Source organism: Arachis stenosperma, chromosome 10 (genome assembly GCF_014773155.1).
Source record: "Arachis stenosperma cultivar V10309 chromosome 10, arast.V10309.gnm1.PFL2, whole genome shotgun sequence".
NCBI lineage: Eukaryota > Viridiplantae > Streptophyta > Magnoliopsida > Fabales > Fabaceae > Arachis > Arachis stenosperma.
Window position 1 is genome coordinate 114,056,490 of NC_080386.1, and position 14,474 is coordinate 114,070,963.

Genomic DNA, 14,474 nt, shown 5'->3' on the forward strand with positions numbered 1-14,474 from the left:
TCTTTCAGGAATTACTTTTACAACTTGCTTTGTAGGAGACCGACTTCGTTAGGTCAATCTCTTCTAAGTTATAGCAATTCCTCTTTAATAGGGTTGGCCAGACCTCTTTCCAGGAATTTGCTGATAACTTGGGTTGACTTGGTCCGACTTTTTGGTGTCGGCCAGTCTTTTTAAGTTATTATATAGCAATCCATAAGACCTCGTCAGGTTCTTTTTGGGATCACTTTCGATAACTTATTGCATTATTCTGTGTTCATCTTTTGCCGATTTGTATATGGTGGTTTCTGTCCTGGTTTAATCGACTTTTAGGAGAATCGTGTTTTCACCTTTGTTGGTCGATTATTCCTATCAAGATCATACAGTGAATCTATTTTTCACTTTCTGTTCGACCCGTTGCTTTATAATCGGACGATGAATGCTTTAGATTAATGCATTTTGAGAACTTGTAGAATATCTGAAATGCATTTTATTTAAAAGAAGTGCAAATATATACAGGTGGGAGTTTTTCATACCCTTAAGTCGGATTAAATCTCAATGTTGACGCCTCATTAAAAAACCTTTTCAAGAAAAAGAGTGCATCTTGAGATCTTTTACCTTTTCTAGCTATAGTACCTTCTTAGGTTACAGGCGTGCCATGATCTGGGGAGTTCTCGTCCCTCGAGTTTGGACAGTCTGTAGTAGCCCTTCCCAAGTACTTCTGTGACTCGATAGGGTCCTTTCCAGTTAGCTGCCAGCTTTCCTTCTCCAGGTCGAGTTGTTCTAATATCATTTCGAATTAAGATGAGATCGTTCTCCATGAAATCTCTTGGCACTACCTTTTGATTATACCTAGAAGCCATTCGCCGCTTTAGTGCTTCTTCTCTGATCCGAGCTCTTTCTTGGATTCCCGGAAGTAGGTCAAGCTCTTCTCTTTGAAGTTGAGAGTTGGTTTGTTCATTGTAGTGGACTACTCGGGGAGACCTGATGAGCGGATAATTTATACGCTTTTTGGCATTATTTTTAGTATGTTTTAGTTAGTTTTTATTATGTTTTTATTAGTTTTTAATTAAAAATCACATTTCTAGACTTTACTATCAGTTTGTGTGTTTTTCTGTGATTTCAGGTATTTTCTGGCTGAAATTGAGGGACTTGAGCAAAAATCTGATTCAGAGGCTGAAAAAGGACTGCAGATGTTGTTGGATTCAGACCTCCCTGAACTCGAAGTGAATTTTCTGGAGCTACAGAAGCCCAATTGGCGCGCTCTTAATTGTGTTGGAAAGTAGACATCCTAAGCTTTCCAGCAATATATAATAGTCCATATTTTTCCCAAGAATTGATGGCCCAAACCGGCGTTCCAAATCAGCTTAAGAATTCCCGGCGTTTAACGCCGGAACTGGCACAAAAGTTGGAGTTAAACGCCCAAACTGGCACAAAAGCTGGCATTTAACTCCAGGAAAAGTCTCTACACATGAAAGCTTCAATGCTCAGCCCAAGCACACACCAAGTGGACCCCGGAAGTGGATTTTTACGTCATTTACTCATTCTTGTAAACCCTAGGTCACTAGTTCACTATAAATAGGACTTTTTGCTATTGTATCTTCACCTCATGACACTTTACACGTTTCATATTGTATCTTCTATGGCATGAGTCTCTAAACCCCATGGTTGGGGGTGAGGAGCTCTGTTGTGTCTTGATGAATTAATGCAATTACTACTGTTTTTCATTCAATCACGCTTGCTTCTATTCTAAGATACCACTTGTTCTTCAACCTGATGAATGTGATGATCCGTGACACTCATCACCATTCTCACCTATGAACGTGTGCCTGACAACCACCTTCGTTCTACCTTCGATTGAGTGTGTATCTCTTGGATTCCTTAATCAGAATCTTCGTGGTATAAGCTAGAATCCATTGGCGGCCATTCTTGAGAATCCGGAAAGTCTAAACCTTGTCTGTGGTATTCCGAGTAGGATTCAGGGATTGAATGGCTGTGACGAGCTTCAAACTCGTGAGTGTTGGGCGTAGTGACAGACGCAAAAGGATCAATGGATCCTATTCCAGCATGATCGAGAACCGATAGATGATTAGCCGTGCGGTGACAGCGTGCGTTGAACATTTTCACTGAGAGGACGGGAGGTAGCCATTGACAACGGTGAAACCCAACATACAGCTTGCCATGGAAGGAGCCTTGCGTGCATGAAGAAGAAGATAGTAGGAAAGCAGAGATTCAGAAGATAGAACATCTCCAAAACCTCAACCTGTTCTCCATTACTGCAAAACAAGTATTTATTTCATGTTCTTTTACTTTTTACAATTAAATCTGAGAATTATTGATATCCTAACTAAGAGTTACAAGATAACCATAGCTTGCTTCAAGCCGACAATCTCCGTGGGATCGACCCTTACTCACGTAAGGTATTACTTGGACGACCCAGTGCACTTGCTGGTTAGTTGTGCGGAATTACAAAAGTTTTCTTGTTTGTTCTCTTTGTTTTGATCTAAAATTTCTAAGTTTAGTGTCGTTTTGTTGTTTTTCTCTTTCCTCATTAAAATTTAAAAATAAAAAATATCCTTTCCTTATTTTACTCATAATTTTCAAAATTTTGCATTAAATTAGTCAAAGATTTTTAAAATCATATCTTTTTTTTAGTCAAGTCAAAATTCTAATTTCAAAAATTGATCTTTTCAAATCTTTTTAATTTCTTCAATCATATCTTTTCAATCATTTTTTTAATTGCAATCATATCTTCTCAATCATATCTTTTTCAAAATAATTTTTCAATCATATCTTTTTAATTGCTAATTCCAAAATCTTTTTAATTAATTAATTAATTTAGTTTTCAATTTGCTTTGATTTTATTTTCTTTTAGTTTTCAAAATTTTATTTTATTTTATATTTATTTTATTTTATTATTTTCGGTCACTTTTAATTAAATAAAATAAAAAAATAAAAAATAAAAATATAATTTTCTTGCAATCCACATCATCTTCCTTTCTCCATCATGGACCTAAGTGGAATTGAGCAGTCCAGAAGGACTCTGGGGTCATATGCTAACCCCATTACAGCTGCATATGGGAGTAGCATCTATATACCTCCCATCAAAGCTAGCAGTTTTGAGCTAAATCCTCAACTCATTATCATGGTGCAGCAAAATTGCTAGTATTCCGGTCTTCCACAGGAAGAACCTACTGAGTTTCTGGCACAGTTCTTACAAATTGCTGACACAGTACGTGATAAAGAAGTGGATTAGGATGTCTACAGATTATTACTGTTTCCATTTGCTGTAAAAGATCAAGCTAAGAGGTGGTTAAATAACCAACCCACAGCAAGCATAAAAACATGGAGACAGTTATCAGACAAATTCCTGAATCAATTTTACCCTCCAAAAAGGATGACACAGCTGAGGCTGGACATCCAAGGCTTTAGACAAGAGGATAATGAATCCCTTTATAATGCCTGGGAGAGGTACAGAGGTATGCTAAGGAAATGCCCCTCTGAAATGTTTTCAGAGTGGGTACAGTTAGACATCTTCTACTATGGGCTTACAGAAAAAGCTCAGATATCTTTAGACCACTCAGCTGGTGGATCTATACACATGAGAAAGACAATTGAAGAGGCTCAAGAACTCATAGATACTGTTGCTAGAAATCAACATTTGTACTCTAGCAGTGAGTCCTACATAAAGGAAGAGGACAGGGCAGTAATTACTGATCCTAATCCTCAAGAATAGATTATTGAGATTAATCAACAATTACTCCTTATGACAAAATAATTAGCAGAATTTAAAGAGATGCTCCAAGACTCTAAAAATGCTAACAAGAATATGGAAGCACAATTGAATCAGACAAGACAGCAACTATCTAAACAGATAACAGAAGAATGCCAAGCTGTTAAATTAAGGAGTGGGAAGACATTGAATGTATCAACTCAAAGCAGCAGAAAGCTAAGAAAGGAACAACTGACAGAGGATGACCAACCAACTACCCAAAATCCCTCTGAGGACAGTAAGAGCCCAGAGAGGAATGATTCTGGCGTTCAAACGCCAGAAAAGGGTAAGAAAGTGGCGTTAAACGCCTAATGGGTAGCCAATTCTGGCGTTCAAATGCGAGAAAAGGGTTGCAATCTGGCGTTAAACGCCCAAAAAGCACCCAATCCTGGCGTTCAAACGCCACAAAGGGGTCAGACACTTGCAAGTGCTGATAACAACCCCCTTAAGCAGGCTTCTCCAACCACTTCTGTAGGAAATAAACCTGCAGCAACTAAGGTTGAAGAGTATAAAGCCAAGATGCCTTATCCTCAGAAACTCCGCCAAGCGGAACAAGACAAACAATTTACCCGCTTTGCAAACTATATCAGGACTCTTGAAATAAAGATTCCGTTTGCAGAGGCACTTGAGCAAATACCCTCTTATGCTAAGTTCATGAAAGAGATCTTAAGTCCTAAGAAGGATTGGAGAAAAACTGAAAAAGTTTTCCTCACTGAAGAATGCAGTGCAGTCATTTTAAAGAGCTTACCAGAGAAGCTTAAAGATCCTGGAAGCTTTATGATACCATGCACATTAGAGGCTACTTGTACCAAGAAAGCTCTATGTGATCTTGGGGCAAGTATCAACCTAATACCTGCATCCACTATCAGAAAGCTTGGCTTGGCTGAAGAAGTCAAACCAACCCGAATATGCCTCCAACTTGCTGATGGCTCCATTAAATATCCATCAGGCATAATTGAGGACATGATTGTCAAGGTTGGGCCATTTGCCTTTCCCACTGACTTTGTAGTACTGGAAATGGAGGAGCACAAGAGTGCAACTCTCATTCTAGGAAGACCTTTCCTAGCAACTGGACGAACCCTCATTGACGTCCAAAAAGGGGAATTGACCCTGAGAGTCAATGAGGATGAGTTTAAGTTGAATGTTGTCAAAGCTATGCAGCATCCAGACACCTCAAATGACTGCATGAGCGCTGATATCATTGACTCTTTGGTGGAGGAGGTCAATATGACTGAAAGTCTCGAATCAGAACTAGAGGACATTTTTAAAGATGTTCAGCCTGAGGAATCAGAGGAAATAAAAGAACCTCTAAAAATCCCTCAGGAAGAGAATAAGCCTCCTAAACCCGAGCTCAAACCACTACCACCATCCCTGAAATATGCATTTCTGGGAGAGGGTGACACTTTTCCAGTGATCATAAGCTCTGCTTTAAATCCACAGGAAGAGAAAGCACTAATTGAAGTGCTAAGGACACACAAGACAACTCTTGGGTGGTCCATAGGTGATCTTAAGGGCATTAGCCCAGCAAGATGCATGCACAAGATCCTATTGGAGGAAGATGTTAAGCCAGTGGTTCAACCACAGAAGCGGCTAAATCCAGCCATAAAGGAGGTGGTGCAGAAAGAGGTCACTAAGTTACTAGAGGCTGGGATTATTTATCCTATTTCTGATAGCCCCTGGGTGAGCCCTGTCCACGTTGTCCCCAAGAAGGGAGGCATGACAGTAGTTCATAACGAAAAGAATGAACTGGTTCCTACAAGAACAGTTACAGGGTGGCGTATGTGTATTGACTACAGAAGGCTCAATACAGCCACCAAGAAGGATCATTTTCATTTACCATTCATAGACCAGATGCTAGAGAGACTAACAGGTCATGAATATTATTGCTTTTTGGATGGCTATTCAGGTTACAACCAAATTGCAATAGATCCTCAGGACCAAGAGAAAACAGCATTCACATGTTCTTCTGGAGTGTTTGCCTACAGAAGGATGCCTTTTGGTCTGTGTAATGCAGCTGCAACCTTTCAGAGGTGCATGCTCTCTATCTTCTCAGATATGGTAGAGAAATTTCTGGAAGTTTTCATGGATGACTTTTCAGTATTTGGAGACTCATTCAGCTCCTGCCTTAACCATCTAGCACTTGTTCTGAAAAAGATGCCAAGAGACCAACCTAGTTTTAAACTGGGAAAAATGTCACTTTATGGTGACTGAAGGGATTGTCCTTGGGCATAAAATTCCAAACAAGGGAATAGAGGTGGATCAAGCTAAAGTTGAAGTAATTGAAAAATTACCACCACCTACCAATGTTAAGGCAATCAGAAGCTTTCTGGGGCATGCAGGATTCTACAGAAGGTTTATAAAGGATTTTTCAAAAATTGCAAAACCTTTGAGTAATCTGCTAGCTGCAGACACGCCATTTATCTTTGATAAGGAGTGTCTGTAGGCGTTTGACCTTCTGAAAGCTAAGCTGGTCACAGCACCAGTTATCTCTGCACCAGACTGGACACTGCCATTCGAACTAATGTGTGATGCCGGTGACCATGCCATTGGTGCAGTATTGGGACAGAGGCACAACAAGCAACTACATGTCATTTATTATGGCATCCGTATTCTAAATAATGCACAGAAGAACTACACAACTACAGAAAAAGAGTTACAGTGGTTTATGCCATTGACAAGTTCAGATCTTATTTAGTAGGATCAAAAGTGATTGTATACACTGACCATGCTGCTCTTAAATATTTACTCACAAAGCAGGATTCAAAACCCAGGCTCATAAGATGGGTGTTGCTTCTGCAAGAGTTTGATATAGAAATAAGAGACAGAAAGGGGACAGAGAATCAAGTAGCTGATCACCTGTCCTGGATAGAACCAGTAGCAGGAGCATCCCTCCCTCCTACTGAGATCTCTGAAACCTTTTTGGATGAGCAATTGTTTGTTATTCAGGAAGCTCCGTGGCTTGCAGACATTGTAAACTATAAGACTCAAGGTTCTCCGATGAGCGGATAATTTGTACGCTTTTTGGCATTGTTTTTAGTATGTTTTTAGTAGTTTTAGTTGAGTTCTTAGTATATTTTTATTAGTTTTTAGTTAAAATTCACTTTTTTGGACTTTACTATGAGTTTGTGTGTTTTTCTGTGATTTCAGGTATTTTCTGGCTGAAATTGAGGGACCTGAGCAAAAATCTAATTCAGAGACTGAAAAGGACTGCAGATGCTGTTGGATTCTGACCTCCCTGCACTCGAAGTGGATTTTCTGGAGCTACAGAAGCCCAATTGGCGCGCTCTCAACGGCGTTGGAAAGTAGACATTTTGGGCTTTCCAGCAATATATGATAGTCCATACTTTGCCCAAGATTTGATGGCCCAAACCGGCGTTCAAAGTCACCTTCAGAATTCCCAGCGTTAAACACCGGAACTGGCACCTAAATGGGAGTTAAACGCCCAAACTGGCATAAAAGCTGGCGTTTAACTCCAAGAAGAGTCTCTACACGAAAATGCTTCATTGCTCAGCCCAAGCACACACCAAGTGGGCCCGGAAGTGGATTTTTATGTCATTTACTCATCTCTGTACACCTTAGGCTACTAGTTTTCTATATATAGGACCTTGTACTATTGTATTTTCATCTTCTGATCTTTGGAATCTTTTGATCTTTAGATCTTTTGATCACTTTGGGAGGCTGGCCATTCGGCCATGCCTAGACCTTGTTCTTATGTATTTTCAACGGTGGAGTTTCTACACACCATAGATTAAGGTGTGGAGCTCTGCTGTACCTCGAGTATTAATGCAATTACTATTGTTCTTCTATTCAATTCCGCTTGTTCTTATTCTAAGATATTCATTCGCACTCAAGAACTTGATGAATGTGATGATTATGTGACGCTCATCATCATTCTCACTTATGAACAAAGTGACTGACAACCACTCTTGTTCTACAAGCAAACGAGGCTCTAATGTTTATCTCTTGGATTCCTGATACACGATGCATGGTTGATCGCCTGGCAACCGAGTGCTCGCCTGACAAACGAGCCAGCCATTCCGTGAGATCAGAGTCTTCGTGGTATAGGCAAGAACTGATGGCGGCATTCAAGAGAATCCGGAAGGTCTAACCTTGTCTGTGGTATTCTGAGTAGGATTCAATGATTGAATGACTGTGACGTGCTTCAAACTCCTGAAGGCGGGGCGTTAGTGACAGACGCAAAAGAATCACTGGATTCTATTCCAGCCTGATTGAGAACCGACAGATGGATAGCCGTGCCGTGACAGGGTGCGTTGAACATTTCCAATGAGAGGATGGGAGGTAGCCACTGACAACGGTGAAACCCTTGCATAAGCTTGCCATGGAAAGGAGTAAGAAGGATTGGATGAAGACAGTAGGAAAGCAGAGAGACGGAAGGGACAGCATCTTCATACGCTTATCTGAAGCTCTCACCAATGAAATACATAAGTATCTCTATCTTTATCTTTATGTTTTATTCATCATCTATACCCATTTGAGTGCCTGACTAAGATTTACAAGGTGACCATAGCTTGCTTCATACAACAATCTCCGTGGGATCGACCTTACTCGCGTAAGGTTTATTACTTGGACGACCCAGTGCACTTGCTGGTTAGTTGTGCAAAGTTGTGTAGTGATCACAATTTCGCGCACCAAGTTTTTGGCGCCGTTGCCGGGGATTGTTTTGAGTATGGACAACTGACGGTTCATCTTGTTGCTTAGATTAGGTATTTTTCTTCAGAGTTCTTAAGAATAAACTCTAGTGTTTCATGATGATCTGTTGAAGTCTGGCTGGCTGAGAAGCCATGTCTAATCTTATTGGACCGAGGTTTCAACTTATCATCACAAGAGCTTGTTGATTTCTATCAATCTTGCTGTTGGAGCAATGATCTGCTAAGGCTTGGCTGGCCATTGGCCATGTCTAGTGTTTTGGACCGAAGCTTTCTTTGAAAGCTTGGCTGGCTGTGAAGCCATGTCTAATTCCTGGACCGGAGTCTTAAACTAACATTGCAATGATTCCTGGAGTCCAAATTGAGAATCCTGAAACCTTTATTTTTTATTTTCATATAATTTTCGAAAAATCCAAAAAAAAAATTATAAAAATCATAAAAACCAAAAAGATTTTATGTTTCTTGTTTGAGTCTAGTGTCTGATTTTAAGTTTGGTGTCTTGCATGCATTGTTTATTTGATCTTGGTTCTATTTTTTCAAGTCAATAGTACAGGGAACTGAAGATTCAAAACATGCAGCAGAGGAATTACACAGAAAAAGCTGGGCGTTCAGAACGCCCAGTGAAGAAGGACAGACTGGCGTTTAAACGCCAGCCAGGGTGCCTGGTTGGGCGTTTAACGCCCAAAAAGGTAGTGCATTGGGCGTTAAACGCCAGAATGTGCACCATTCTGGGCGTTTAACGCCAGGATGGCACAAGGGGGAGGATTTTGTTTTCAAAATCAATTCTTTCAAGTTTTCAAAGTTTTTCAAAATCAAATCTTTTTCAAATCATATCTTTTCAATCAAATGTTTTCAAAATCAATTTCTTTCCTTTTTCAAAGATACTTACTAACAATTAATGATTTGATTGAACATTTTAAGTATGTTGCCTTTTCTGTTGAGAAAGGTTTAATGTTTGAATCATATCTTTTCTTGTTAGGCAAGTCATTAATTTTTAAAATCAAATCTTTTTAAAATTATTTTCAAATCATATCTTTTCAATCATATCTTTTTAAAAGCATAATTTTTTATCATATCTTTTTAATCACATCTTTTTCAAAACAGTTTTTAATCATATCTTTTTTATTTCTAATTTCAAAAATCTTTTTCAAAAATTACTTGATTTCTTTCCCACTCTTGATTTTCGAAAATTAATTAAATTTTTTCAAAAATGTTTTCAAAATATTTCACTTGATTTTCGAAAATTTCTTCCTCTCTTCCTGTAACACCCTAATATTCAAATCCTTATGCTCGAGTCATAAGTCAGTGATATTACGGTGGTACGACTCTCAGGTGGATTTTTAATATATAAATATAGGTAATTTTGAAAGGAGTATTAATCGAGAAGCTTGAAAAGAGTAGAAATAAAATCGCGAAGACGTATCACTCACGTTTCGACAACGAAAAGTTAAACCGCGGAGTCGAAAGCGATATACGGGCAAGGCATAAAAGAGATTAAGAGATAGATAACAGATAGATATATATATAACATAAGTAAATAGCCACTAGTCGCGACCCGCGAAGTTTAGGTCGGCTAGGGTACAGTATGAAAGTAGCTGACAACAATATATCCTAATCTCTCCCAAGGAAAACATAAAAGCCTCTATAGGCAAGTTCCAAAAGAGTTCAACACATAATATAATCTCTTCAAAACAAAGGTGGAGAGATTCTAAGCGAAACACAAAGTAGAGAAAATAAATATCTTCGCCGTCTCTCAGACGAACCGCAGCTCACTTCTGAGCACCTGAACCTGTATCTGAAAAACAAGAGATATATACGGAATGAGAACCCCGGGCCCATGGGTTTCCAGTACGGTAAAAGTGCCAAATAAATACAATGCACTGCAATAAAAACTCACAAAGCATCCTAAACTCCTTTTCTCCAAGTATCCAGCCTAGATTCTCACTAATCCATGAATAGACATCTGTCGTAAGGGGATACTAAATCTAGCTCATATTACACATGTTTTTCCCAATCCGCTGATTCTTTCACGAATCAGACTCAGAATCATAGGCAAAATCATTACCAGTTGCTCTGCCTCAGCAGTTCTATATCAATACATCATACCCTCGCTTGGAGCTAATGAAATCACATCACTGCGTCTACCCAGGGGGCCCAAATGATCTCATTCAAAAATCATCATCATTATGCAATCGCATTATCAATTCATCTCATCAAGAACAGCCCCAACATCCACCAACACCATCATGAGGGATCTCTCAGTTGTACAAACACAAGCAATACAGTCAAGTAATACACAAATAAGGTACAAGTAGAACAGGTAGCATGTAATCAGGTAACATAGCATATATGATATAGAAATCCAAAACAAATAGGCAAACCCAAACAATTCAAACATATGCAGATGATGTATGCCTGCCCTATGGCTGATGATATCATCTGTCGGTTATATAGCCAACCCGACACGTCCTGGTAGCTAACCATGGACAGAAACACCCCTTGCGGAGCAAGTAGGTTTGAGCTACAACCCCCTTGCTACTACCCGCTCAGCCCAGAGCCAGTGGAACAACCACTACTGCGGCTACTACCCAGGCGGGTGTTTAACAGCTCAACCTGGAGCGAGTGGATTCACCACTACTACCGCTACTACCCAGGCGTCACAATCTCTAACCTGGAGCAAGTGGGACGAACCACAACCCTTGCTACTGCCCAGGTATCTCAAGCATTGACCCGGAGCAAGCGGGACGAACCACAACCCTTGCTACTACCCAGGTATCTCATGCATATATTCATTCAATCTCAATTCATATTATCAATCCTCATTGTTATCAAATCTCAAACATTAACCTGGAGTAAGTGGGACGAACCCCAACCCTTACTACTACCCAGGTATCAGAGTTACATTCATTCAAAACTCCATAATTAACTCATTTATCATAAACATCATTTTTCGTCTCATACCCGGAGCAAGTAGACTAGCCACTGCTACTACCCAGGGAAACTCGCATCTCAGATAGTGAAAGTGCAAATCACAATTATCAATAATTCAGCATAAACATGCATGAATTCTCATCCATGGATCAACATCCATATCAGCCATCCGGCTCACGGTTAAATCCATAACCAGCCAATATTCATAGCATACACAGCTATTCCGGCTCACGGTTCAATCCAGAACCAGCCAATTCATAAACAATCACGGCCCTTCGGCCAATAGCATAACAAGCACTTCCACCACCATCCTCCACATCTCACATAATCATCAATGATCCTCATTGATTATTCATTTTCCCCTTGCTTCACTCGCAAGTTACCTCATTCACTAGCCCTTTTCTAATAGCTAGGCATATCATAATGATTTAAGATATAAGTGGTGAGATCGGAGGCTTAGAAGTATGAGATTTGGCTTTCAAAACTCAAAAATCAACTTTGGGATGAAAACAGGGCCGCGCGTACGCGCACTCCACGCGCACGCGTGGATGGCCTTAAAAACTCATCGACGCGTAAGCGTCATGCACGCTAACGCGTGGATACCAAACTTGCCCATCGGCGCGCACGCGTCAACCACGCGTACGCGCGGGTGTTCTCGTGCCCCAGGCACAACACCGGCACAGTTCTGGCATAACTCTCGGGAAAATGGCTGGGCATTGGGTGCAGCACTATCGGCGCGCCCGCGCACACCACGCGTACGCGTGGATGGCACTTTTCGGAAGATCGGCGCGTACGCGCCAGGTGCGCCCACGCGCAAGGGGTTATTCTGCTAAAAATTTTCTAAGTTAAAAGCTGCAGAATTTCACAGATTTTTACCCCAATCTTCCAACGGACATAACTTCCTCATTTTAAATCATTTTTCAACCGTTCTTCGAACGGCATGGACATCCCGGATCAAATTTCATTTCTAAACAGATTTGGTACAAAACAGAGATCCGTAGTCCAAGTTATGTTCCGCCAAAGTATGCCCAAAAATCATATTTTTATACAAAACCACAATATGCCATTTTCAAAACAAACCATTTTCAACTCTTTTCAAAATCAATCAAAACATGCCAATTTCATCCCTTTTCTTTGAAATCAATCAAATGTATCAAATTCAACATCAAGCCTCCTCAACTCACACATTGACACATAACCACAATATACCAAATCACTAACTCATCATTTAGCCCACTTCACCCAAGTGGCTCAAACTCAAACATATTGACATATCATATACTCCTCATGCCAATTCTCAACAACATCAATTCCAATAAATCACCCTTGTACATAATCAATATCATATTCACTGTCACGTGGTTTCACCCCCAAATCAACCTTAATCATTCCTCAAGCATATATCACAACATACATATCTCTCACGCATTATCATACCATCAAGGCATCAATAATCATACTCACATATATGACCACATAATATATCTCAACCAAAATCAAACATACCCCATCTATACTATTTCACCCAAAGTTTACCAATTTCCACACTTCAACTCCTCAAACCTCATTATCCAATAACCAACCCAATCATTCATACATTCATTATATGAAATTCATCCAATCACTTGTGTCATCATACAATGCACACATCAACTTACCTTCCTTACCTCTTTCCGGCCTCCGGCCCAAAATTTACGGCCTCCGGCCCAATTTCACAATTTTAATGCATAAATCGCAAATCAATACTCATTACCCAAAACATCAAATTTTCAATACGCCAAGCATACAAGGCCACACAATTCTCAACCCAATCATCAATTCACATTACATACCAACTATGCATATTAGCATCAACCATTTACACAATCCAAACTTAATCCTAGGGGCATCTAGCCTAGGAATTCTCATCACACCACACGGTACTTAAATGAAACTTAAACCGTACCTCTTGTAGCCAAATCAATTGAGCCTCTTCTTTGGAAGTCTCCACCAACCTTAGCCCTAAGCCTCACCAAAGCTCCTCAAGCAACACCAATCTCCCAATTGTGCACCAAAACCATCATATGCACTAACATAACCAATATCACATACATACATCAACCTAGGGCTCATAAAAATGATAAATCACAAGGGTTTGAGCACTTCTTACCTCAGCCCATATGAAGTAGGGATAGAACTCACTTAGAATCCATGTTGGAGTATCCCTAAACACCCAAAATCACAAGATTTCAACACTAACTTCCCAAAAACGTGTAACAGTGGGGAATTTCGAAAAATGGGCAGAGATGAATGGAATACTCACCACAAAACTTAGATAGAAATGTAGAGGATGAGAAGAGCGACGCGTGGCCGCAAACGGCTCGTCAATCGGAGCTCCGTAGCTCAAGTTATGGTGGTTTGAAGATCAAAGAGAGTTAGGTTTTCCCTCTTCTCTTCCCTCTTCTCAATTTCAGCGCCCCAACCCTCTTTTAGGGTAAAAATGAGCTGAAATGCTCATAACTAATGTTTATATTGTGGGTCTTGGGCCCACTTAGGCCCAGTTCACTTATTTTTGTCCGTTGGTCCAATTTTGGACCAAAACCTTTAAGATTAGCGCTCTAAATCGCACTTCAAATATTTCTACCTCCCCTAATTATAATTCCTCATTTCTTAATCTTATTTACCCATAATCAATTTTCTCAGCTGTAGTACCAGACAAATCTCAGCCGGTACTTCCGGTCAAAATTCCACTGCGCGCTTTTACGCAGAAAACTATGTTTTCCGACTCGGAAAAATTCACTGAATCCAAATATCATATTTAAATCATCAAATTCCGATTGCAAAATCTTCCAACCATATTCGCTCCTACTTACTCATTATTTAATTAATTTCGGTTAGACCGGGTATTACATTCTACCCCCCTAACAGAAATTTTCGCCCTCGAAAATTCCATCCATCACTATGAGTACGCGAGCGTAGTCTGCCGTTATATCCAACGCATAACAGTTCCAAGGCCCTTTTACTCTGCGCGCTTCCGTTGCCGCGCTCTGATTTTCTCTATTTCTGAGGATCTCGGTCATTCGTTCCTTACTTTTACCGTCTCATCAACCCACACCCTATTAAATCTCAAATCATGACATCAATAATAT